The following is a 23,594-nucleotide window of genomic DNA, read 5'->3' as shown; positions in this document are numbered from 1 at the left end:
TGAGCCGAAGGCAGAGGCTTAACCCTCTGAACCACCCAGATGCCCAGGAAACACAAATATTGATCAGAATTAATCAAAAGAAGACTAAGCCCTTGACACATCATGATGAAATATCAAATCATCCAGGAGAGAGTTCCTGAGATCTCAGTGGGTGTGGGGAGGACTGTAAACCAGGAATTGTAATAGAATTTGAATCAAAATGGATCAGACTTTCATCAGCAGTAGATCCTGGAAGACAATGGCTTCAGAATACGAAGGTAAATTATTTAGGACCTAAACATCTTTGTCCAGCTTAAAAATGAGAAAAAGAACATCGCTTTCAGACCTTCACATGTTCAGCATATTTTGCCTCACACAACCATTTTCTTCAAAAGAATTTACCTAAGGGTGCACTCCCATAAAGAGAGTGGGAAGAGGTGAGTGGGCAAAACCAAGAAAGGGGAGGAACTGTGGAACATAGAAAACTGTAGAGGATTCCAGTGAAAAAGAGCCCCGGTTAAAAAGTGGCCACAGGCTTTGAAAGCAATTGGAAAAAAAATCACTGAATTTCAAGAATATTGCCTTAAAGTGGAAAAGTGAAAAGGATTCTAAGAAATTAATTAAATGACTACAGAGCTGGATGATATTTTGAACATAATGAGAACATGTGTTTTCTTCTTCATAAGGAAGAAAATCAAAACTTGAAGAAATAAAATTTGTACAAAATAATTATGGTCTAAAGAGAAAACCAAGCAAAGTAAAGCATTATTTGAGGGGGAGAAAAAGTTCATTTGACTCTGATGCCAGGAAGACTCACTTCTGACTAGCAAAGCACCATGACATTGGACCTGGAAAAGAGAAAATGCATGCTAATGGGAAAAAGTCTCTTCAACAAATGGCACTGGGAAAACTGGACAGCTATGTGGAAAAGAATGAAACTGCACCCCTTACACCATACATAAAGATAAACTTAAAATGGATTAAAGATCTAAATGTGAGACTGGAAATGATAAAAATCCTAGAAGAGAGCACAGGCAGTAACTTCTCTGACATCAGCCATAACGACATCTTTCTAGATTTGTCTGCTGAGACAAGGGAAATAAAAGTAAAAATAAACTATTGGGACTCCATCAAAATAAAAAGCTTCTGCACAGCAAAGGGAACAATCGACAAAGATAAAAGTCAACATACTGAATGGGAGAAGATATTTGCAAATGAAGTATCCAATAAGGGGTTAGTTATCCAAAATCTACAAAGAACTTACATGACTCAACACCCAAAAAACAAATTATTTGGTGAGAAAGGGGCAGAAGACACGAACAGACATTTCTCCAAAGGAAAGATACGGACGGCCAACAGACACATGAAAAGATGCTCAACATCACTCATCACAGGAAAATGCAAATCAAAACCACAATCAGATACCACCTCACACCTGTCAGACAGGCCAAAATCAACAACACAAGAAACAACAGGTGTTGGCGAGGATGTGAGGAAAAAGGAACCATTGTGCACTGTTGGTGGGAAAGCAAACTGGTGCAGTCACTGTGGAAAACAGTATGGAGTTTCCTCAGAAAGTTCCAAATAGAACTATCCTACCATGCAGTAATTGTTTACTGTTGAATATTTACCCCCAAAATATAAAAACTCTAATTCAAAGGGATACATGGACCCCTCTGTTTATTGCAGCATTATTTGTAATAGCCAAATTACGGAAGCAGCCCAAGTGTCCATCAGTAGATAAATGGGTAAAATATGGGATACATATATAAATGGAATATTATTCAGCCATAAAAAGAATGAAATCTTGCCATTTCCAACAACATGGATGGAGCTAGGGAGTATAATGTTAAGTGAAATAGGTCAATCAGAGAAAGACAAATACTATAGGGTCTCACTCATATGTGCAATTCAGGGAATAAAACAAATAAGCAAAGGAGAGAGAGAGAGATACCAAGAAGCACTCTTAGGTGTAGAGAACAAGCACTGGCTACCAGAAGGGAGGTGGTTGGAGGACTGGGGAAGTAGGTAATGGGGATAAAGAGTACACTCACCATCATAAGTGCTGAGTAATGTATAGACGTGCTGAATCATTGTATTGTACACCTGACACTAACATAACTCTATATGTTAACTACACTGGAATTAAAAGAAAAAAAAACTTTGAAAAAGAGAAAAATGCATGCTGCTTAGCTCTGTACTAGATAATACTGTCATAATGTAAATGATGATCACTGGATTTTAGTTTTTTAGAAACTTTCATAGACAGGAGCACCTGGATGGCTCAGTTGGTAAAGCGTCTGCCTTCTACTCTACAGGTTATGATTTCAGGGTCCTGGGACCGAGCGCCGTGTCAGGCTCCCTGTTCAGCGGGGAGTCTGCTTCTCCCTCTGCCCCCACCCTGCTAGTGCTCTCTTTCTCTCTCTCAAATAAATAAATAAAATCTTTAAAAAAGACACATTCATAGACAAAGCATAAAAAACTGAGTTGTTACGAAGCAGAAGGTAAATACTACCCACAATGATAATGTATAAAATAAAGACGTACCTGGACAGAAACAGGGAGAGGAAAAGGGAGAAGGGGAAAAGAGAGAAGGATTGGAAAGGTTTTGCCTTCATTTTGCAAATGGAAAGGCTAAGAGACACCATTGAAAACAACGGAACAAGAACTAGAAGTTTAAATATGTATTATTTAAAGCTATATGGCAGCCAGTAGAGGAAGGTGAGAATACTACTACACCAATCAAAAACTGAAAGGAGAGAAGAAGAGGAGAAAGGGGTGATGTAATTGACGGAAATCCTCATCCAACCTAGCAAGAGGCACCGATGATGTCTCGAGTCCATCGAGCGTTAATAGTGGCCTTTGCTTACTATTTTGAGGAATTGTAAGAAATCATTCAAAGTAAAACCAGAAAGGGTTTTGAGGTTCTTGCGTCTGTGTCTCGGGTGGAGGAGTAAGGCAGGTGGAGGGGCAGGGAGTGTTTGGGGCAAGGATTTTTCATCCTCATCATAAATGTTTTCTGACTTGTTCACTATTACTACATGATACATATTTTTCAGAGTTAAAACCCACCCGTTTGACATCAGTGCTCCAGGCAGTGTCCTGGCAGGAAACAGATGGCATGCTCAACCTAAGCAATTGAGCAGAACTTCCCAAGACTATTCGTAATTGCGTGGGCAGGGGACGCAGAGAACCCCACAAGTTTGGCGCAGCAGCCTGCCGACCGTGCACAGCCTCGAAGGGTGGCAAGTACTTGCTGAACCCGGGAGATAGCGGCCTTATGGAGATGGCTGTGTATATTGTGATTCATTTATTTATTTGAAAGAGAGAGAGAGAATGAGTGTGTGCACACATGGGGGAGGGGCAGAGGGCAAGAGAAAATCCTGAGCAGACTCCCAGCTGATCTGGAGCCTGATGTGGGACTCAATCTCACCACCCTGAGATCATGACCTGAGCCGAAACCAAGAGTCAGATGCTTAACCGACTGAGCCACCCAGGTGTTCCGTGTATATTGTGATTTATAACAAGAAATAGATATTCATTCTTTGTCCCCGTCTCCAGCACAGAACTCCTAAAACCCTGGGAATTTCCCAAGGGATGAGAGCAGTAAAGATGTCCTGAAAGTTACAACAAACCCCTTTCAGCCCTTCCAACCACACCTGACCTAGGCTATTCAGGTGACATTTGGAAAGCTCTTGAGGATGACGGGGCTGGTTGCCAGGAGAACCAACCATGTGGTTAGAAGGTCGGGACTTTCAGTCCCAGCCCTCTGACCTTTGCGGGGGTGGGGAGGGCACCTGGAAGTTGGTAGCCAATGGCCAATTTTTTAATCAACCATGCTTACAGAAGGAAGCCTCCATGAAAACCTAAGCAGACAGGTATGGAGAGCTTCCTGTGGGAGGTGCTGGGAAAGCATGGAAACTTCACACCCCTTTCTCCTCATACCTCACTCTATGCATGTCTTCCACCTGGCTCTTCCTGAATTATATCATTTATAATGAACTTTAGTCAGTAAAATGTTTCTTTGAATTTCTCTGAGTGAGCAGCTCTAGCAAATTAATCAAACCCAAGGAAGAGGTTGTTGGAACCTCTGGTCTAGAGCTAATTGGTAAGAAGCACAGGTCACGGCTTGAACTTTCAATCAGCATCTGAAGTAGGAGGAGGGGACAGTCTCATAGGACTGAGCCCTTAACCTGTAGGGTCTAATGCTATCTCCAGGGGATAGTGAGAATTTACCTGAATTATTGGAGAATTGCTTGGTGTGAGGGAAAAAAACACACACACTGGAAATGGTGTCAGAATCTAGGCCTGTCTGACCAGAGGTGAGGCCTTTGAGAGAAGAGTCAGCCTAGCTCCTTCAGGAGGAGGCCAGGGAAATCAATAATTTTTTTATTCTCTTTCTACTCCCTCATCTGCAGCTGGTGCTTCTTACTGGTCAAACCTAAGGCAAAATCTAGAACTTTGCTGTCCAGGACAGGAGCCACTAGGCATAGGTAGCTATTCAAACTCATTAATATTTAAAATTTAGGTCCTTTGTCATATTAGCCCCAGTTCAAGTGCTCAATAGCTATATATGGCCAGCAGCTCTCCTACTGGACAGCACAGATGGGAAGTATTCCCATTATTCCAAAGTTCTGCTTGGACAAGCTTGATAAAGGGCAAGGGAGGGCCACTGTCTATGAAGGTCAGCCTCGTGGGCACAAAGCAGAGCAGGGAAGGCTCAGGAGTGGATCTGGAGGGACATACAGGAGATATACAGCATGTTAAGCATTTCCAAAAGCATGTCTCATGAGATACTCTAAAAAATATAATAAAATTGGGGGGGGAGGGGCAGCCAATGGTCACATAAATTTGACAACTCTACACACTGTTTTGTTCCCTTGAAGACTCAAAAGATATACATCAGCCTAGTAACAGCTATAAGAAATCCTGGAAATCTGTTTAACACTGTTTAAAAACAGGTGTTTTCTGAACTCTTTTGGCCAAGAAACCTTTTTTTTTTTTTTTTAATCTTTGTTATGGGAAGAATTACAACGCCTTTTACAGAGTTCCTTTTATACTGGCTATTTATCATTTTTGGACTTCCAAGATCCTATCAACCCTCCTTATTTGGGGTGGGAGATCCCGGATGGGATCAAAAGGGTAGACCCATCTGCCCAACCCAGAAAGCTGACCAGTGACTAAGAGGCTTTCGACGACCAATCTGGTGGGTAGGGGAAGGAAACCGTGCCCAGATCTCCAGCTCTGGGAAGCATGACTGACAGCCCCAGCTGTCGCCCTTTTGATCCACCCTTGTGTTCCTGCCACACTTCCCCTGGCTGCCCCCAGCCAAAGACTGAACATAGCCAGGGCATTCATGCAGGCCCATTCCTACAGACATCAGAGTTTAAAAATACATTCAGCTCGAGGATTCCTCAGTGGTCTGGATGAGACTTTCTGAGGATGGCCCTGGGGCCTGACACTCTTCCTACTCACTCTCCCTTCCTCCTACCTCATTTCAGAGCTGTCAGACCTGCATCTCTGTCTGAAGACTCTGGCTTCCTGCCTTTTCTTTTCCTTCACAGGCATTCCCCCACCCCCCAGTAAATCCCTTTCATGCATGTGTAATACTGTGTGGTGTCTACTTCGTAGAGGACCTGAACCAACATAAGAGCTGAATCTTGAGTAGTATCTCAGAGATGTGGGAACACATAGAAACAATTCAAGGCAGAGCTCAGTAACCTGGACAGCTCTCGGATACATATTTTTTGGCAGGCCAGTCAAGGCTCAAAAGGTTAGTGAATAAACTTCCCAACCTGCTTAAAATCATCTGTCCTTTCACAGTGGTTAGCCCTGAAAACTGAACTCTTCACCCCAGTATCCATTGCTAACATGCTCTGACCATTTCAGGAAAAGCCAGTGCCTTGGCTGTGGTCCACAGCCTTGCCACGTATCTTCCTCACGATTGGATAGGGTGAGCAGGTCCTGACTGAGGTAAGTGAGACTGGTACTCTGTGGAGGGCCAGATTTTGAGGAGAAGAAATGAATATTTTTTAATACAAGGCACTGATCTTGCCTTGTATTCAATATCAATAACTACCATTGAGTTTAGGGTATACACTTGTATGAAGGCTCAAAAAGTGGTTGGCAGCCTTTATAAAGGGAAAAACAAGTGTCCTTTTCCTTTTTTTTTTTTTCCTCCCCTTTTGGAAAGCGGGAGGATACTGAGATGGATGGTTAGTGGCCCTTGCCTCTAGAGAGCACACAGAGTAGAGGAGATGCCAGATAAAGGGAGAAACACTGAGAGAAATGCCACATGGTGGCACAGAGATGAGGTGTCCCGAGAGGGCCAGCGAGGCTCCTCAGGGGCAGTGACTTTGCGTCTGCGAGTTAAGTACAAGCAGAGGTTTGCCAGACAAAATCTGGACGAACAGAAGATGCTGACCCAATCTCAGTGACTGAAGTCCCCAAATTCCAAACGCATGCTTACTGACGTCGGACTGGCCGGTCTGAATACCATCTGTAAGGTTTGGTTCCCCAACAGACTGGACCATTCCAGCACTCTCTGTGTCTCAGCCCCTTCGCCCGTGAGATGGGGCTAGTTACAGGTGTCCGACAGCCCGGTGCTGAGGACTAAATGAGATGCGGTATGTGTAGACATTTTCTAGGCTGTAGGCAGTGCTGTCTCTACAAACAGTCATTCCTCTGCTCATGGAGGTTAGTGCTATTATTATTCATTGATTCAGTGCCAGGGGCTCAGCAGGTGAGTGAAAAAGAGCCCTGTCCTTAAGGTGTTCTAATAATAATAATTCGTGCTCATGCAGGCCTTATAATGTGCCATCTCCATTCCCAGCACTTTGTGTGTGTGAATTGTTTTGCCCTCACGACAACCTGAGAAGCAGGTGCTGTGGTTCCTTCTCAGTTTGCAGGTGGAAGACTGAAGCATGGGATGTGTGTGTGTGTGTGTGTGTGTGTGTGTGTGGAGGGGTGTGTGGAGGGGTGTGTGAAAACTTGTGCAATACCCCACAGTTGATGGGTGGGAGTGCCCAGATGTGAACCCAGGTGAGTGGACTCCAGATGACCCACTCTTCAGCACCGTCCCCTACAGGGAGATGGACAGGTGTCAGGCAACCATACTATGATGTCAGTACTGTGAATTTAAGTCGAGTGAGGACAGGGGATAGTCAGCGAAGTCTTCTTGGAGGGGATGATCCCAGAGCTGAGTCCTGGGTTGGAGGTGGGGGAAGGTGTGTCTGGCAGGAGACGTGTTCAGTGTGGGCCAGGACAGGGGTGGAGAGGTGGGCAGAGGCAGGACCTGAAGGCTTTGGGCACCATGCTAAGGAGACAGACTGTCCTCAGGGCAGCAGTGACTGCATTGGAAGGCTCGCTCTGACTGCAAGTGAAGAGATAACTGGGAGAGGTGTGTGTGGGCAACCACAGAGGGCAGAGAGGCCACCACCGAGGTCCAGCTGCCATTCCTGGTGACTACACACCAAGTGTGCCAGCGGGGATGGAAAGCTCAAGGATCATTCACATACAGCAAACAAACAATGGCAGAGAAAGCAGAAGAGAAATCAAGAGCAACTACAGGGTCCTGGTCTGCATGACTGTGTGGGTCATGGTGACACACACCAGGACCTGAGGAGGAAGACCCAGGACCTCCTCTGTAAGGAAGAGGACAGGAAGCAGAGCCCAGGGTGGAGGGAGGCAGGGTGGGGTACAGACCAAGAGTGAACCGAAGGGGCAGAGGGAAAGAAGTGAGCATCTGCCCAAGAATCCAGGCAAGTTGAAGGGCAAAGGAGTTAGGTCAGACACCAAGAATCTACCTCCGTAGTGTTCTGGGTATTTAAACCCCAGTTTCCCTTTATCTAAAGACCATGCTTGTCCCTGTGGTTCAAAAAGTCTTGTTTTCAGTCTTATTTGTCCCCTTGCCAAGATTTCACAATTCACTGCCCCACTCATGTAGAACTGTTTAATGACTTTCTCAATATCTTCGTCTGCTCATCACTGTTCCCTGCACACACACACGCATAATAGGATAAGGAGCAGGCTCTGCTGATGGGTATTTGTGATGTGCCGGGTGGATAAATAAACCGATAAACCCACAGTTGCCATCACCAATAATAATAGCCACTGTTCTCTGCTTCCGTTTATTGAGAATCTATTATGTCCCAGGTGTTCCACTGAGAGTTTCACAAACATGGCCAATGAACAGAGTAAGAATGACATTTCTCTTTTACAGAGGGAGAAACTAGGGCTAGAAGTTAGGTGAGCAGCTGAGGGTCACACACTAAACAATAAGGAGCAGCACGACATCTGTGTACCACCCACAGGAGGCACAGCCCTTAGGCAGCCCTAAAGTGTATCTGTTTCTAACTGACATGGTATCCTTGCTAAGATCCTGGGGAGAGAGGAGCTGTGCATTGGAAGTAGAAGGAGGAGGGCAGAGCACAGGGAACAAGGTTAAGTGGACTCAGGTTGGGGAATTACTGTTCCCAAGCCCAGTATTACCAGCTGTCACCGGACCCTCAGTCGGTCAGTCCCAGCAGCTCTTTCAGAAAAGAACAAGCACATGAATGGGTTTTCATGTTTGTCATAGAGGTTTACCCAGAGAAACGAGTGGCTCAGTCAGTTAGGCATCTCCCTTTGGCTCAGGTCATGATCTCCAGGTCCTGGGATCGAGCCCCACATCGGGCTCCCTGCTGAGTGGGGAGTCTCCTTCTCCCTCTGCCTCTCCCCTCTGCTGCTGCTCTCACTCTCACTCTCTCTCTCAAATGAATAAATAAAATCTTTTTTTAAAAAAATAAAGAAATGGAACACATGACACAAAAATTCCTGGCCAGCTTTCTTTCAGGAACACAGCTTACGAACCCTTTGCTCACTTGCCAAGTCTAGACCAAGCACCTATGGCACGCCAAGCATGGACTAGTCCTCGGGGTACACTAGCAAGCATGATCAGCCACACCGGGTTGAGACGGAGGGCAACAGAGGGTGCCCTTGCCCCCACTGTCTCTGTGGGGGCAACTGGAACCGTTGAGAGTGGTCCGAGGAGGAGACAGAGGGTCTTTCCGGCTGAAGGGTGGCTTGAGCAAAGGTCTCTTGGCTCCACGCTGTTTTCACCACCTCTTGGCACCTCTGTGTCTTGCAAACTCTGACACACCCCTGAAAACTTGGGGAGGCTTGCCTGGCCTGAAGGCCCTGGCTGGGTGACCGAGCTTTCGGGTGGGCATCCTCTGAACCTGCTGCACATGCCTGGAGAAGCACGTTCTAGCAGGTGGCCCAGCTCGTGTGTCCCTCTGCAGTCTGAGCCCTCTGGAGACGAGTGGGGAGACGTTGAGTTCTGTGTCCCGGAAGCTGGCACAGGACAGGTCCTCAGTAAATGAGGCAGAGTCGATGTCTTAGGACATTGTCAGGGTTCTTTCAGTAGTCCTGGCGGACGCTGCCCATGTAACCACTCCACGGTTTGTTTTTGAGGAAGGCAGATGGGAGGCCCAAGCTCTGCCGCCATGACTGGAGCGTATCACTTTGGGTTTGCTTTCCTCCCAGATCAAATGATGAAGTCCCATCAGCCCTGTGGGCTCGGGTTGTAATTTACAACTTATCAAAGTCCATAAGTAGGGTTGTTTGTGCTAGAGCAAGTCTGGGGTTTCCCTCCACCCTCTAGTCAAGGTGGAGCAAAGAGAGCTCTTCTAGAAGGGATGTAACCAGCACATTTGGTTTTTATTTTAGTGAACTCACTCATGATCGTGTGACACAATGTTGCTCTTGTCTCTAATTCACTCGAAGCTTAATTTTTTCAACAAGAACACAGTTCAAAGTGCCTGGCACCGAATACAATGGCAGCTAAATAATAATATTTAACATTCATGGAGAATTTTACTTTTTGAACAGGTAAAAGGATCACATGGTCTGAAAATGAAAAGGATATAAAAAGATGTACATTGAGAACCCTATCCCTGACTCACGCTTGTATCCGCCTCAATTTCTAACCCTATTCTCTGCCCCATGAGCCACCAGTTTCAACAATTTCTGATCTTTCCAGTGTTTTTTATGTGAGTTTGGATTCTCAAAAATGCATCTTCAAGCATCTATAAAAATGATCACATAATTTTTCTTCTTAGACCCATTTTGATGAACTGTCCTTGCATTTTTGGAATAAGCTGCACTTGGTAGTGAAGAATTATTCTTTTCATATGCTGCTTAGTTCTGACTGTTAATATTTTATTTAGAATTTATGCATCAATATTCATGTATGAGATTCATTTATTGTTGTTGTTGTTGTTTTTCTACAGCCTTTGTTATTGATGTTATCCTAGCAGGGCTAAAAAAAAAAAAAGTTACCCTTCCTTATCTCTGCTCTGGAACAGTTTAAATGGTCTTGGAACTATCCATCCTTTAAAGGTTTGGCTAAATTTGCCCAGGAAACTTCTAGCTCTGGTGCTTTTTAAATATTAAGTTCTTTATAATACTACCTAACTTTTTCTATGAAAATTGGCTTATTTAGATGTTCTAGAGTTGGTTTCAGTAAATAATATTCTCCTGGAAAAGGATCCATTTCTTTTAAATTCATAAGTTTAGATAAAGTTGTATAAAATTGTTTTTAAAATTTTCTTGCTTTCTGCATTTTTTCTACTTGCCTTTTTTTGGGGGAGGGTCTCTTTGTTTGTTTTGCCTTTGTTTTTTCTTACTTGATGTCTGAGAAGGCTGTTTTACTGATTTTGCCCCAATGACCCAGCATATTCATGTATTCACTTAGTTCTCCCCCATTATCTACCTCATTAATTTTTCTTATTTTAATTCTTCTGCTTCCCTCTGGTTTATTTTGTTGTCCTTTTTTTTTCTGACTTGTTTGAGTTGATTCTTAATGTTCCTTTTATAGGCTATGACATCTCCCATGTGTGTTGCTTTAATTCAATCCTTTAGATTCAAATTCTAGTAAGTAGTCATATTTTCATTATTACTGGTTTTTAGAAATTCTGTAGTTTGAATTTGTACTTTTCCTTTAACTCAAAATTTGTTAAAATGGCAACTTTCTTAAAATTCTGATTTTTGATCAATTTTAAAGTTTACTGCATTGTAATGTCCACGTTAACTTACTGTAATTTTACTTGTGGTGATCAGTGGGTGTGGCCAATTATTGTGTCTGTCCCACAGACACGGGTAGCAAAAATATGGTCTCTACTTTCAGGGCACATAGTTTGATATATATTTATTACATCCACAGTTATGATTTTGTTACTTTGTATCCTTACCTTAGCCTTTGTATCTTTATTCATTTTTGGTCCAACTGATCTGAGACAATGTTGCTATTCCTGAGATGTGGAAAGGCTGGGGAGGAGCCAGTTCCAAGGGAAGAGTGGGTATGCAAAAATCTTAAGGTCTGTCGGAAATGTCTGTTAGATCATCTCCAACCAAAAATCATTCTTGCCAAACACTAATTTGAAAAGATATATGCACCCCTACATTTACTGCGGTGGAATCTACAAAAGCCAAGATGTGGAAGCAACCCAAGTGTCCATTGACAGATGAATGAAGATATGATATGTGTACATATGTTTATGTATACATATATCATATATATGCCTGACATAAACACACACACATATAATGGAATATTAGCCATAAAAAAGAATGAGATCTTGCCATTTGCAATAACGTGGTTTGGAGCTAGAGGATATTCTAGTAAGTGAAATAAGTCAGACAAGGAAAGGTAAATACCACATGATTTCACTTATATGTGGAATCTTAAAAACAAAACAATGAACAAAACAAACAAAAGCAGAAAAAGTCATTCTGGATCATGTATTCTGTCAAGCATAACCCCCAAAGTCCAAATGATATAGCCATCAACCCTGGATCCCCACCCAGCCAACCCCATTCATCACCATGACCTTGCAGTTCTAGCTTCCTCATTGGCTTAGTTAGGAAGGGCATGCTCAGGAAGGAGTAGTTTAATGTGGTATGTAGGGCTATCCTTTGCAAAGCTAAAGGTGGGGTAGAGGGAGAGGAAGTAATTACCTTCTTGCATTTAAAGTAATTAGAGTCCTTGATCTGACAATTAGCCTCATCATATTTTTTCCCCTGTCTTCATTAAGGTCAGAAATGTCAAAATATAGGGGATAATGTGCAAAAAATCACTTCTAACTTCACAAATAATGCTTGTAATGCTTTTTCATGTGCAAGTCTGATGGAAATTTAGAAGATGATGGGTCCATTTTGTCATTGTTCTCTTGTGGATACACCACAACTTCGAAAATGTTTTCAATATGTCAACTTTAATTTTAAAATTGGAGACAATAGAGTAGCTTGGAAGCTCAGATTTAAGTCAGAAATGAAAATGTATCTGGTAAGAATGCATTACATCCTATTTCTTCATTATGAGACTATTTAACCTAATTCTTTGACTTAAAAATATCTCCACTTTAATACGTCAAGATTCAAATAATCTTTTCCCACACCTCTTCTTTTAAGACATCTAACTTATTTCATCAAAAAATAATAAATCACAGGCTCAGATATAATTTCTTAGCCAAGAACTATACCAATGACATTGTTCATTGTTCCAATTAAAATTTAAATTTGTTTGGGGATGCCTGGGTGGCTCAGTTGGTTGAGCATCTGCCTTCGGCCCAGGTCATGATCCCAGGGTCCAGGGATCGAGTCCCGCATTGGGCTCCTTGCTCAGCAGGGAGCCTGCTTCTCCCTCTGCCTGTTCTGCCTGTTCTGCCTACAGCTCTCCATGCTTCTGCTCTCTCTCTGACAAATAAATAAATAAAATCTTTTAAAAAAATTTAGATTTGTTTAGGAAGGGCAAGGACGTGACTTCCATATACATGTCTAAGTTCCACATATAACCATTTCATTTTCACCAATATATATACACCTGCGTTTGTATACACACAAGCAGTCCAGACACAGCCTGAGAAGAATGAGCACTTGGGCTCTGTCTCCGGACATCGAGTCTACTTGAGTGACATGGGCAGATTATGACCTCTGTAAGCCTCTGTTGCTTCCTGTAAAGGACTGAGCTTACCTCTATAGAAAATAATACCAACCTCATAGTTTTAATGGAGTAAAGGTAGGGCATATACTTGATACTCAGTCTTATTTACCACCTATTACTTAAGGTAATAAATACTTGCCCTTTATAGTGAAAACACAATTCACGAATGCCCACTTCACTACCAGCTGTCAACACCACCATAAATCTCCCAGAGTTACAAAATCCTGTCTCTGCTTCTCATGAATTAAATGTTACTGCCTTCTTAATGCTACTGAAATGTCTCATTCTGCTACTAGCTGGCCGTGTGACCTGGGACAAGCACTTAGGCAATGTGAGTTGCACTTCTATGCTTGCAAAATGCCAAGAGCAGACTGTCCTACTCATATTTGTCCTAGATGAATGTTAGGGTCCCCTCCCACTATACCATTCTTCTCTGTGCATCTTAGAATTCAGTTCAGTGGCCACATGATGTACCTGAGTTATCATGGGACAATTACATCCTGATTTCAAATGAATCCATATTATTCTTAGAGGAAAAACCACTACCATTTAAACCTAGTCTCCCAGACAAATATCAGCATCAGGATAAAGGGAAAGAGAGAGGGAGGTGATATAATGGCATGATAACTCACAGTCTCAGAGTTTGTAATTTTGGAAATCTCTAAAACTTATTTCTCAAAATTTGAGGATGAATTTTGAGACAGAGGTCATCAAAGAGAGGTGTGCCACAGGGCATGAAGGACACCTCTCCATAACAGCCCCAAACCCAAGCTGCCTAAGCTGCCTTACTTATTGGAAATGCTAATGATTGGTATACTTGTATTTTTCTGAAACTGCAAAATAGAACTTTCTAATTAACCATTCCTTTGGTATTTACTTTGAAACCAACTGTGCATTTCTTGGCCTCTTCACATACAATCGATGCCAACTGCCACTCAATTCCACAGAGTTCTTGTACAATTTTCACTTGCTCTGCCCATTTTTTTTTTTTTTTTTTTTTTTTTGGTCTTAGCCTCCCCTCTATTACCTCACAAAAATGGTGAACATTTCAGAAATTACAATGCCTTTAGAAGGTCTCTACACATTTGTCTAGAAGACATTCAGGGGAAAATGCAAAAGATGCCTTCTCACGGAAGTGGGGAAGAGAGCATAAATTAAATTTCTAATGGACATCGCCAGGGAAGAAAGTGCTACATGTGAAAAGCCCGGATTCTTTCTGACAGATGGCACGCAGTGCATGCTGTTAGCTGGGCAGTGCTCAAGGGCTTGTGCCATTGCAAACACAGAAACAATAAAACTGCTTATTGATTTTAAAGAGATCTCTAATTAAGTATGACATCCTAACAGATAAAGGTTTACCACGGCAGAATAGCCAGGATTTAAGGGGTCTTAAAGTGATTTCATGGATTTAATATTTCATGGATTTAAAAGTCACTCCTAGGATGGCAAAACTTCAAGAACTCCAGTGTGTGTGTGTGTGTGTGTGTGTGTTTATGTCTGAGGGCAACAGCATGCACACAATTCAAGTTTGAAGCGGTGCAGATGCCCATTTGAAATTTTCTTGAGGTTAGAAAAGCAAAGGTTGCAACCCTTATGTTCAGTTGCCTTGGGCAAGCAAAAAATAAAAAAATTAAAAAAAAAATATATCTGTCAAGCCCCAGGTCTTTCTGTTAAGGCTGGAGTTGAGAAATGCCCTGCAAATGCCTTCAAGTCAACATTAGCTATGACAGAAGCAAGACTATTATTTAACAGTAGCAGCAAATGTCAAAAACAAACTGTGCCTGGCGTTTTGACAAGACTCTGTTGAAAGAGAACCACTTTTTCAGCACTTGTGTAACCGTGGGGGAGAACTCGACAATTAATATCCTGAGGTCTGGTAATAGGATTTCCAGGCTGCTCGGTGGTTTCCTTCTGATACGCATAAAAGGAGTAGCAAGTGGCGGACATGAGCAAAAAGAACCCGAAACAGGGAGGCCTGGAGAAAAGGACTGATGTATCAGAAATCAGGTACCTAGAGCTAATTAAAATGTAACTCCTTCTTGGGGAAACTGCAGTCTCACCGTGGTGACACTGTAAAGTATGAAGACAAAGCCATCATCCCTAGGCAAAAATAAGATGCTGACAAAACCTATCTCCTATTTCCCACATTCTTCCTTCCCTCTGGTGCCCTCACACCATCCTGTGACACCTGCTCTGAGCTTCTTTCCGTGGATGACACGGTCTGGCCTAAGCCGGCCAGACCTCCAGCCCATCAATCAATTACTCAGTATAATCACAATGAACCAGGTCCCTGAAAAGTAACCTAACAAGTGAAGCTATAGTTGGTGGTCGGTTGGCATAGTGGATTTGTGCATTCTGTGCCCTTTCATTTTCACAGAAACATTAGGAGAGTGTCTTGATGCACAGGAAATGCCCATGTGCTGGCTCAGTACCCATACTCGGAAGTGGGAACAAGAGGAAAAGGGAAAGGAACAAATATTTAACTGGTTGACTGTTCACATTACATATCATTGCTTTGATGTTCAGAGGCCTCAAAAGAAGATGGCAGTGTGTCTCCATTTCACAGATGAGAAGACTGAGGTTTAGAAAGCTCAGGGGACTCGCCCAGGGTCCCAGTCTATAAGGAAGTCATGCGGCGTTCCAGTCTGGCAGTTTGTTGGATTCCCAAGGCTGGCTCTTTCCCCAGTTCACTCTGCCAAACCTCAGGATCACACCTGGATCAGCCTCAGAACATTCTTTTTCAAGAAAAACCTGATAATGATGGTGACTGATAAATAATGCGGATGCTATGAACTGTGGCAGATGGGGCAGTGTTAACTTGTAAGCCTTCTAGAATAACCCCCACAGGCAGCTGTGAACTCTTCCCAAGAAGCATGCCCAGCTTGCAGGCTCTACAGGAGTCATTTAAGCCCTCAAAGAGAAGTCAATCCCCATGTTTGACGTCCTCCCCTTACCACTTCCTCTACCTGCCATCCTCAGTGCTTCCAGACTGGACTTTGGATTCCCCAGAGTACATTCACCGGTCTGCTCATGTTGTTTTCCTGCCCATCCCATGCCACCAAAAATTGTCCTCCCCTCCTCAAGCTGAGTTCGATCCTTCCTTCACACCTCATCAGTACCTGTGTCCCCACCCTTCAGAGGCCTTTCCTGACCAGCAGACTAACACCATGTTCTTACACTCACAGAATGTATTCTCTGTACAACCCATTTGTGTGGATGCCCCAAGGCATGGACTCATGTATTATGGGGCACATAAAAAACGATACCACCCAGCATTAATAATTCACATAGATGTCTCCCAAACTGAACTTTTTTAAAGGTCAGAAGTCAAAACCTGTAAAAAAAAATTTCATCTCCTTTCTATTCTGTCAGAAGTAGAACAGATGAAATGAATGCAGTAGAACATCTATTATCAAGAGAGGCTCAAGGTCCACTTCTAAGCATTCATGGAGAGCTGAAGCTGTTAGGCTCTCTAAGAATACCTATATTAGCTTTATAAAATAAGCCAGGCTCTGGAGCGGAGTAGTGTATTAAACACAAGCTGTGTCTGTGACAAGGCTGCACCTAAGTCAGAAATGCCGACGGTGCCAAGTCACTCACTCTAAGGGGAAATCCAGAGAAATCTATTGGAAATACTTAGGGGAAACCACTTGCAGGGACTGGCAGGGACAGCAACATGTGGTGATGAGGAGGACCCTTAGTCACTAGAGCTAAGTCAGACCAGAGTAGGAAACCCTGCTCTGCCTTTAGGAAAAACATGGACGTTGGCAGCTGTCTGTATATCTGGAGGGGTGTGGCAGGGATGTTCAGAAGAGTCACAAAGCAAACACCTGATTCATTTTCTTTCCCTCACTTTTTTTTTTTAAGGATTTTATTTATTTATTTGAGAAGAAAAGCATGATACAGAGTTGAGAGCACAAGCAGAGATGGGGGGAAAGGGACAGAGGGAGAGGAAGAAGCAGACTCCCCACTGAGCAGGGAGCCCAACGTGGGACTTGATCCAAGGATGCCGGCATCATGACCTCAGCAGACACCAAACCGACTGAGCAGGCCCCCCCAACCAAGCCCTGGTCTTTCTTCTTTTAGATGACAGGAAAAGGCAAAGGTGAGCCCCTCCTTCTTTCCCACCATTCTAGAACTTGGATACTAAGTTTATATATTATGTACTTTAAAGACAATAATTTTAATTTTACCACCAAAAAAAGTATTTTATTTTCTCCAGTTGTGTTCACTATGAATCACTTAGGACAGAAAATATGCTAGCAGGCAGAGAGTGTCACAAAATGCTTTATGCCAACTGTAGCAGACAATACCAGCGATCACCCGTATGTAGTTCTTCTATCCTCCGGGGGAGGGATTACACATCCCAGTCCCTTTACAGTTAGTTGGGACCAGAACCAGAACTAATACCATCAAACATTGAAGGATCACAGATTTATTCTTTCTGGGGAAAAAAAAAAGAAAGCTGAACTTGACTCAACCTTATTACGAATTTTACCATATATTCTGGAACGATGTGCTTCAACGTAGACTGACCTGCTTTCTCTTAGACAGGCATGACACGGACATACACTGGGTCTGAGGTATAGGAAATTCCACAAAGGTTTGTCTTTACAAACATCTTTAAGTGACATGGTCAAATTGTCAGTCTACGGGCTCCCCAAGCCAATATGCGGAGATTCCGCATGGCAGCTGCATCTGGCTGATCCCAAAATGATGGGGTAGCACTTCGTTTTTCTGTAATGTCCTGCTGGAAAATCACAGACTTTGTAAAAGCAGAAAGGATTTTTTTCAAAACAGAACTGCCACTGTCTTACTTTGGTTGGGTAGACATTCCCAGAAGATCTAGGAGTGACATGTGATGACTACAAAGGGAATAGAAATGAGTTTCATTCAGTGGCAGAAATTCCCAGGGAATGCATTTTAGAAACTTTTCTTCTAAAACAAACAGATTCAGCATTGGGTTCTTTCTTCCCTTTGTTTCCTCAATTGCTCATCACAATGAATTGGTCCATGATCACATCCCGTACAAGTCTCCTCAAAAAGTGTTTCCAAGAAAGAGACAAATCTTGCAAAGGCAACAGTCATATGGAAACACAGTAGCTCCAAGTGGATTTATTGTTTTCAAAGCAGTGATAAAAAAAAAAAAAAGGCTTATTTTAAGTGGCAGTATATTTCCTAAGTGCTCATTACTTTCAAAGGCCACCTCTGGGAACACCACAGGAAGATTAGCAATTGCAAACCCTGCCATGAAAAGAATAGAAGGACACCAGGGCATGGTTTCGATTTGGAATCAAAACTGCCCCTTGTTCATGAAATCCTCATGGAGACCGCAGCCGGGGAAATGGTGAAAGGGAAAAATTGCCCATATATGGCAATCAGTTTTGACACAAGGCTCATCAATAGCCCATTCTTTCCCAGGCACATCATTATCTATCGGATCTGCCAAATCTGATACTTAACAACATTGTCTTCAGAACAGCTGACATACCCTGGAAAAGTCTGTCTTGCAAATCACAAAGAAAGATGACAGGTTTCACAGATTTCATCAGTGGTAAAAAGAAGGGAGGCATAAAGGAAGAGATACTAGTACACTTAACCCTTTGGCACAATGAACTCAATGAATCAAATGTATTTTGAAAGGAAAAAAATAATCTCCATACCTCAATTTTTATTGAGGCCAAACAAGAAGCCACTGACTTAACCTATTTTTCTCAGCTCCTAACTAAGTTGAGTTTTTGAAACATAAAGACAAATGAACAGAGAGAAGGCATGATTTCATGGTATCAAAAAGGAGTGGAGAAAGTTGAATCAGGAAGACAGACTACTTAAGCTGTAGCTTCTCTCTCCTATCTCAGGTCGATAGAAACAACAACAACAACAAAAAATAAATAAAAAGAAAAGAAATCCACAACTATACTGCCAAATGAGATGTGTCCTCCATGGACCAGATACTACAAGGAACTCCAGAAAGTGAGAAAACAACTGAGAGCAGATAGATGGAGAGAAACCATAGCTCAAAAACCCTAAAGGAGGGGACTTGCTAAAATTAAAAACACAGATCCTAAGCTCAGAGGTGGCTGATGATCAGAGATGAAAACACCCAACCGAACTGATGGGTTCAAGCAGGCTCTTGTGGAAGCAGCCATTGGGCCGATGCAACACTTCTACTCCCCCATCTTGGACTGGACGGAGACAACACAGTATCCACCCCAGATAAAAGTGGTAAAAGTGAGGACTAAGTTCAGAGAGGCATGGTAGTGCTCCCAAAGCCAACAAGGGAGCACTCACATCTACAGATAGGCTCATCCTGTCCTTCCCTACAATGGCTCTGTAGAAAAGTTCCGACCTTTAAAAGAAAAATTAATATCCCCAGAAGATACAAGAATGACAACACACTTCCATAAAATAAAATAAAATAAAATAAAATAAAATAAAATAAAGATCTTAGAAAACTCAACATGGGGCGCCTGGGTGGCTAAGTGGATTAAGCCTCTGCCTTCGGCTCAGGTCATGATCTCAGGGTCCTGGGATCGAGTCCCGCATCAGGCTCTCTGCTTGGCAGGGAGCCTGCTTTCTCCTCTCTCTCTCTGCCTGCCTATCTATCTACCTACTTGTGATCTCTCTCTGTCAAATAAATAAGTAAAATCCTTTAAAAAAAAAAAAAAAAGAAAAGAAAACTCAACATGTGATCCACTGAAATTAAAAACCCAGTGATGGCTGAATGCTGAGTGGATATAGCTGAAGAGCAGCTCATTAAGCTGGAAGATCCAGTTAACTAACTCAATGAGTGCAGCACAACAGAGAAAAGCTAAGGGATATCCAGAAAACAGAAACAAAAGGTCAAAGATCTTTTGAATAGAGGCATTTGAGAAGGAAAGGAGAGAAGAAAAACAGAGAACAAAGACCAAAAAGAAAAAAAAAAAAAAGCCCTAAAGAGGAAATGTCTCTGACTGAACAGGATTTACTACAACCTGTGCTGAAATTTCAGATGATGCGGTGGGGGCGGGGGGGAGGGTATACTAAACTAACTACAAAATACTAATACTAAACTACAAAATAAGTAAAAGAAGGGAGAAGGGACTCTAATTAAAATCCCAATCCAGTCAAAGCATCTGGTAAGTACTTCCTTCAAATGGTTGGGAGGATTACAGATAAGACTGTCCTTTGCACCTGACCTCTGAGATCATTCCAGATAACACCACTACTGCTCTAATAGCTGGTTACCCAGGCCTTGAGCCCACTCCACTGCTGTGCGTCTCCACCCACGTTGGTGAATTATGTAAACAAAGTTGTTTAGATCACACCTTGGACCTCTCAACCTGGAAATGTTCCACTAAATTCTTGACTGCAAACCCCAAGCCTATCACCCTTTTTGTGAAAAAGGGCTTTTTACCTCAGGGCATTCAGCCCTTTTAGCTCACCTCATTCTTTCTTTCTTTCTTTTTTAATATTTTATTTATTTATTTGACAGAGAGATCACAAGCAGGCAGAGATGCAGACAGAGAGAGGGAGGAAGCAGGCTCTCTGCCGAGCAGAGAACCCGATGCGGGGCTCCATCCCAGGACTCTGAGACCATGACCTGAACTGAAGGCAGAGGCTTTAACCCATTGAGCCACCCAGGAGCCCCTCCCCAACTTTTTTTTTAAATTAACATATAATGTATTATTTCCTTCAGGGGTACAGGTCTGTGAATCATCAGGCTTACACAATTTACAGCACTCACTGTAGCACATACCCTCCCCAATGTCCATCACCCTGCCAACCCATCCCTCCCCCCACCCCACAGCAACCCTGTTTGTTTCCTGAGATTAAGAGCCTCTTATGGTTTGTCTCCCTCCCCCATCCCATCTTGTTTCATTTTTCCCTCCCTTCCCCCCAATGACCCCCTCATCCTGCCTTTCAAATTCCTTATATCAGGGAGATCATATAATTGTCTTTCTCTGAGTGACTTATTTCGCATAATACTCTCTTACACTGTTAGGTCAGCACTGCTGATTTAACTTCCCTTCCCAATTTGCCTGGATCCCGTGATAAAAGATCCCTTGATCTTTTGTTAGAAGCCTCCACTCATTTTTCACATAGCCTTTGTGCCATGTCTTCCAATAAATTCCCAATGAGAATCGATCTATCCCATCACAATTCCCTAAACTCCTGGACTACTGAGCCCCCCTAGACATGGCACTACCATGTTGATTGGCTCCACTGTAAGAATCTTATCTCTGGCCTTGAGTCCTTGATGGCCTCAAATGATCTAGAAATTCTTTCTTCATCTCCAGCCAGTCCCTGTGTCCATTCTTTGTAGAGGCTGTCCAAATCTCCACCATTCCCTCAAAGTTCTCTAGCTAACCCCAGCTGCCCTCACTTGTAATATACAGCTCAGTATATGATCAGACTTGTCCCAAATATATTTTGTAAGCTATTGGTATACAATGAAAGACTTCAAATGTTAAGATAAAATAGGTTAGGAAAAGCATTTTCCAACATAAAACAATGAGATACATCTCCTTTATCTGTAAGGTTAATAATTCCTTCCAACTGCACTTCAAACTTCCAGCTCCCCTCTGCCAGGAACTGCCTTCTGCTCTGGTTTCAAGCACATCGCTCTTCTATTTCTTCTCCCACTTCTGACAACAGCCCCTCCACCTCCTTCACCAGCTCTTCTGCACACACCACTAGGCCTCAGATCTCATCTTCGTTTGCTCTAACATGCTCCTTGGAGATCTCATCCATCTCCACAGTGTCAAAGATCATGGACACATGCCAACAACAAGCTCCCTCACTTCCATCCAATAACCCAGACTCCTATATCTAATTGCTTATGATGCATCTTTACCAGATGTCCCAGACATAGCTGAGCTGATCAAACTCATAAACTTTACCCACTCACCTGCTTCTCTGAATTCCTCTTTGGTTTATAGGAATACCATCCACCTAGTTTCCCAAGAAAGAAATGTTAAGTCCCACTTCTCTTCCTTACCCTTCACACGCAAGTCATCAAGTTCAGATGTTAGTCCAAAATGTATCTCAATGTGTCCCTCACTCTTCATTCCCAAAGTTACGATCTCTCTCTCACCTCAAACATTCCCCTCATCTTACACGCATCTACACCAACAAACGGCAATCTGGGCTGCACATTAAAACTGGCTGGGGAGGGGCGCCTGGGTGGCTCAGTGGGTTAAGCCGCTGCCTTCAGCTCAGGTCATGATCTCAGGGTCCTGGGATCGAGTCCCGCATCGGGCTCTCTGCTCAGCGGGGAGCCTGCTTCCCTCTTTCTCTCTCTCTCTGCCTGCCTCTCCGTCTACTTGTGATCTCTCTCTGTCAAATAAATAAATAAAATCTTAAAAAAAAAAACCTGGCTGGGGAGTTTATGAAAATCTTCATGTTCAGCGCACACCCCAGGCCAATTATTTTAGAGTCTCTGGGAGTGGGAACCAGGCATCAGCATACTTTTACAAGTTCCCATATGATTCCAATATGCAGCCAGCTTGAAAATTTTCCCAGAATTGAAGACATGAGCACACAGAATGAAAGTGCATACTGAATAACAAGCAAGAAAAGTAAAAACAAATCTAAAGCTCAACAGGTCAAAGTGAAACTGAGTAACTGTGAAGATAAAGAAAATATTGTGTAAAAGCTCCTGGAGAGAAAAGCCAAAATTACCTAGAAAGGAAAGAAAATCACACTAATAGTAGATTTATCATCTCCAACCCTAGATGGCACAAACAATGAGTTAAAAATCTTCAACATAATGGGAGTGGTGGGGCAGGGGGCGGTGGGTTAGCCTATGAACCTAGAATTCTAAGGCCTGCTAAATGTTCTGGGAGAGTGAAGCACATTCTTCCACATGCGCAAAGCTAGGACTCTACACACACAGACCATCAGTAGAATTACCTTACAAACAACACACAGTTGACCTTTGAACAACCTGGGTTTGAACCACACAGGTCCACTTATATGTGGATTTTTTTTCGATAAATGTGGTACAGTACTGTAAATGTATTTTCTCTTCCTTATGATTTTCTTTTTTTCTTTTTAGATTTTATTTATTTATTTGACAGAGATCACAAGCAGGCAGAGAGGCAGGCAGAGAGACAGGAGGAAGCAGGCTCCCTGCTGAGCAGAGAGCCCAATGCGGGACTCGATCCCAGGACTCCGAGATCATGACCTGAGCCGAAGGCAGCGGCTTAACCCACTGAGCCACTCAGGCGCCCCCCTTATGATTTTCTTAAGAACACTTTCTTTTCTCCATCTTTATTATAAGAATACAACATACAATACATACGCAAAATATGTTATCAGTAAGGCTACAAGTAGTTAAGTTTTGGGGGAGTCAAAAGTTGTATGCAGACCTTGGACTGTGCAGGGGTCAGCGCCTGTTGTTCAAGGGTTAGCTGTACTTCACTGTGCGGGCAAGTGAGCCAAGAAAATTAGAGAACTATTTAATAATGACCAAGTCCGGATTCTACCTAGAAAATACAAGATGTGTGAATGTATGTGCCACTAAGAGGTTCCACCGCCTTGATCAAAGTAAAATGGCTCAGTGCAAACAAATAAATTTTATAACAAAAGTATTAGCAGGATTCTGGATAGTTAATTTTAATTGGTTTCCTGTGCTTTTGTAGAATTAAGT

This window comes from Enhydra lutris, unplaced genomic scaffold (genome assembly GCF_002288905.1).
Source record: "Enhydra lutris kenyoni isolate GAN:26980312 unplaced genomic scaffold, ASM228890v2 scaffoldscaffold1, whole genome shotgun sequence".
Lineage (NCBI taxonomy): Eukaryota > Metazoa > Chordata > Mammalia > Carnivora > Mustelidae > Enhydra > Enhydra lutris.
The sequence above is the reverse complement of the archived record's forward strand: the minus strand, read 5'-3'. Positions refer to the sequence as shown.